The sequence below is a fragment of the Toxorhynchites rutilus genome, chromosome 2 (genome assembly GCF_029784135.1).
Source record: "Toxorhynchites rutilus septentrionalis strain SRP chromosome 2, ASM2978413v1, whole genome shotgun sequence".
Taxonomy (NCBI): Eukaryota; Metazoa; Arthropoda; class Insecta; order Diptera; family Culicidae; genus Toxorhynchites; species Toxorhynchites rutilus.
The window spans coordinates 296,167,890-296,172,662 of record NC_073745.1 but is presented as its reverse complement, the minus strand read 5'-3'; positions in this window follow the sequence as shown (position 1 = coordinate 296,172,662).

Sequence of the window (4,773 nt, the reverse complement as noted above, 5' to 3'; positions counted from 1 at the left end):
GTTCTCCGACACAACTGTTCTGTAACATTTTTCTGATTATTCTTGAACCAGAGTTCTGTTTTGTATGAACAGCAAGAACAATACAAAAATCTTTCATCAAACGAATTGAACCGAAACCATATACAACCAGGGTTTTTTTTACGCGGGGGATACGTACCTCGTAATAAAAACCGCGTTAATTGGAAAATCCGCGTTAATTGGAAAATCCACGTAAAAAAACCATGTCACCTAATGATAGATATCCAATAATCTATCTTTACGTAGAACGGAAGTAAAAAGTTGAGTGTTGCTCGCTTCCGAAAACCCGTAATTTTTTCCTGCAATTTCGTTGGTTACTGGTAGCTATAGTTCGGTTTTCCTCACGAATGAGGACATCAGATTCCCTTGTGATTTGTACACTCTTCTACCGATGCACGTGCAGTACCACTATTGGACCGTCCAGAGCTAAGTAGACAGGAAAAGACATTCACGAATAGCTGCTCGTAAAAACCCCGTCCCGTTGTACCGCCCGGCGAGCTCCCCGTTACCCAACACCTAAAATTCACGTAAGAATCGTGATAAGATGCGGCACTAAGCGCTAAACTCCGGTAAAAGCACTAACTACCGTAATTTGCTCTAAGGGACATGAGGGAAAAATGTGCGCTGAGGGGGAGATGGGGGTTCCGCGAAAAAAAACCGCGTTAATTGGAAAATCCGCGTAAAATAAACCGCGTTAATTGGAAAATCCGTTTAAAAAATACCTCGCAAAAAAACCGCGCAAAAAAAAACCGCGTAAAAAAACCTGGGTGTAAGTGACGGATGTGTATTAGCGAAGCAAGAGCGTTTGAAGAAGAAGTTTGTTTATTGCGCTTGTGTGCGTATCATAGTCCTATTTTTTTATTCTATTACTAGCTGACCCGGCAAACTTCGTCCCGCCCAAAATTTATTTTTCGTTATCACATCCACGTTTTCTCACTAAGCGCACGTTCATGGGTCCCATCGCAGAACTGTTCATTGATTGATCTTCTAATCTACCCTTCAAAATTATTTTTTACGTTAAAATGTCAGTACTTTTCACTATTTCAATACCAAAACTCGACATTATAGTATCAGATTATCCTCAGACACAATTTTCGTGCAAGATTTTTCATCCACTTGCAAATAACATGTTTCTCCATTACGTGGAATAAATGTTTGATACAGAAAATATGATAGAATGAAGACAGCCCTAAATTGGACAACTCCTTTCTCGAGTTTTGTTCTTATCAACACATTCGGCGATCCATTTTTATTTATATAGATAGAAGACGATATAGGAGTGCGATTTTTCACATTAAAATTCATTTCCACTTTCGAACGAAGATCAATTTCGTTAGCGCAAACATCAACAGGACTAACAACGCTTGTCAATATGTAATTGTAGAACACATGCGAATTGAATTTTTTCCCATTTCCTTCCGTTTTCCGAAGATTTTCAATTGCCATGTTTGGTTGGAATATGTGTATTATTTTTATGGAACCCCATCTCCATTCCAGAGAAGGGAGGGGTGTCATACCATCATAGAAACATTTCTCGTATCCAAAAACCCTCATATCCCAAATTTGGCCTATCCTTAGAGAGAGGGGAAGAGTGTCGAACCACCATAAAAACGTTTATCGATCCCTAAAACCTCTATGTGCCTAGTTTGATTCCTTTTGTTTGATTAGTTCTCGAGTTATTCAGGGCACACCCTCCTCCTCCTTGTAGAGAGGGGGAGGAGTGTCAAACCACCATAGAAACGTTTCTTGTTCCCGAAAATCTTTACATGCCAAATTTGGTTCCATTTGCTTGATTAGTTCGAGTTATGCAGAAATTTGTGTTTCATTTGTATGGCAGCCCCCCCATTAGAGAGGGGGATGGAGTAAAACATTTATTGCACCCTAAAACCTCCACATGGCAAATTTGGTTTCATTTGTTTGATCAACTCTCGAGTTATGCAGAAATTTGTGAGAGAGAGAGAGGAGTCCAATCACCGTAGAAACATTCATTGCACGCTAAAACCTCTACATTAGGTTTCATTTTCTTGTTTAATTCTCGAGTTATGCAAAAATTTGCGTTTCTTTTCTATGGCAGCCCCCCCTTAGAAAGGTGCGAGCAGTGTTGAACCGCCTTAGAAATGTTTCTTGCCACCGAAGCCTGCACATGCCAAATTTGTTTCCGTTTGCTTGATTTGTTCTTGAATTATGCAGAAATGTATGCTTCATTCGATTCGTTGAAGCTCGTTGAAGCACGGTCGGACATTGCTAAAGGATAGTTTCAAACTAAACGGACAATCAGTGGAACACAGGTTTGTCTGTGAGACACCGCCGCTTTCGACGGCGGGTTGGCGGTGAACTCGGATCGCGTCATCTTGGCGGCTTGGACCGCCTCGATTCCTTATCCTCGTATGATGATGTGTGACGCTAACCACTCGGCCACCGGAGTACTCTTGGATTAAATTCGACATTAAGGGTAACGTACAAAAACATAATCTACCACGAAGCATTGAATTGAACTAACATGATTCGTTTTACTTACAAAGTAGAGAAAAGTTATTAAATTTAACTGAATGCGAAAAGTATTTCATAAAATCAACAAATGGAATTCAAATAACGGCATCGCAAATGTACGGCCAAATAAACAATTTCGGGAAAAACTTGAAAGTTCGAAATTATTTAAATCCAAAATCAATTTTGAGCAAACCGAAGTTCGCTGGGTATGCTTGTATTATATATATCGTAGACGCGAGCAATACATGTCTGGCTAATTCAAGCTATCGACGAGGCATGATAATACTTACGTTACGTTACGCCATGATCAACCTTGCATTGGCGAAAATCAGTAAAATAGTCCGAAAAATCTAAATTTTCAAAATTATTGAGTGTACGAGTAAGTTTTGAAGGACACTTTGTTAAGAAAAATTGCTTCAAAACGTAAACTTTCTTATACACTAAATAGAATATTCGGCAAAAAGTAAACAAAGCAGATAGAAACAGCTAGGATCTCAGTTTAAAACCCTTAAAAACATTTGCTGATACAGATCGGATATCGACTAAGCGTTTAAGGTACAATTGAATCGTTTGTTTGAGAAACCCCATAAGTCCATTTGACGCGCTTGCGAGAAAACGACTAAAAACTCAAAATTTTGACCTGGTCCTCCTATTCGTTGCTATCAGGTTTGATTTTCATAGCAAAGCCATATTATGTGAAACCACTTTTTTTAAATGTAACGTATTAAGGGGGGACCCCGGAATAAAGTTGGAAAGTTACAGCCAAAAGTATGAGGTCACCTCAGGGGATATAGTATTGCTGTACGATTTTTAGGCGCGTTTTTCTCGAAACCATGTTGTTTCAACAGGTGGTTTCGATATCTCAGGATCTACTCGACCGATGTGGCTGAAGCTTTTTATCAGCATGTAAAAATGAATTATCTAAAGCGTTACATAACCGTTTTTTGATATCTCATTTTTTCGATTTTTTATGAACTTCTAAACAACGATTTTTCATAAAAAATAACTCAATTTTAACAAAAATTGCCACCATTTTGGCAATTTTTCGAATTTTTAGAAACCCCTATGTAACGTTTTAGGTATTGTCCTATAGTTTCAAAATATTCATTGGAATTTGTTCTACGACACCCCGTTGCTTCAGAACCGATACCACCAGCAAGGTACCGATTTTCAGACAGCATCTACGCATCCAGCGGCTAACAGCGTAAAAACCATTAATCGTGCATTTAAAAAATGGAAAATCTATCCTCAAATTTACTATAAACAATAACCGAAATCCCCGAACACACCATTTTATTCCTAAAATCCGAAAAAAATCACGAAAATTCATTATTTTTCGGCCTTTCGGACAGGGGTTTCTCAAACAAACGAGAAATCAGTCTTCATTCATCGGTTTAAAGTGACTCAATTCAATTTTATGCACCTTTAATGTTCATAATGTTCATATCAAGTAAGAATGGGGTTGATTACAAGTTCTTCTCTGTATTGAAGGGGAGAACGGAAGAGGGAGGGGGTACTCCACTGTTCTTAATTGAGACTAACTTTGCTTTTTCCAATCATGCACTGTGTGGCAAGCACAACAATATACTTATTGCTCAAAAGTTGTCGAACGAATTTCCAACCCGAAAAATACTTTAGACAGTGACGGGGATCGAACCCCCAACCTCCGGCTCGGAAACCGCTCACCATCTGCGATATTGCCAGATATAACAGTCAAGCAATACTTAACACATTGCGGACCGCTTACGAGTTTTCTCGTGTTTCGCGTTCCGTCTGTTGCGGATGGATCACGAAATAACCCGTGTTTTCTACACTTAATGGCTAAATTCTTGGTTTGCCAAGAGCCTAACAAGACCTACCGATGGCTCGCCTTCGTCGCATCCAAACCGAAGGAAACGATCTCATTCGTGGAATCCGAACAAATGAGGCGTTCAAGTTTGCCCCAAAACGTGCGGTCCTTAATGTGTTAAAATATTTTTTTTGCAGCTGCAAAAAAGGGTTGTGAGACATGTGAATATTGTATATTCATTTAATGAAATAATTTTTATTCACAAGCAAACTTTCAAATGGTTTTATTGAACAATTCATATCATGAACCTTGTTACTTGAATTGGATTATCGGGTTTCTGTGTTACATAGTCTACATCCGGAACACAGACTTTCAACTTCATAATGTGCTTCACTGTTTTATGTTGATGGGAACTTTTCCATCTGGTTATGCAGGATTGGCCGGGAGACTCAATCGACCTGGTTTCGATTTCAGAA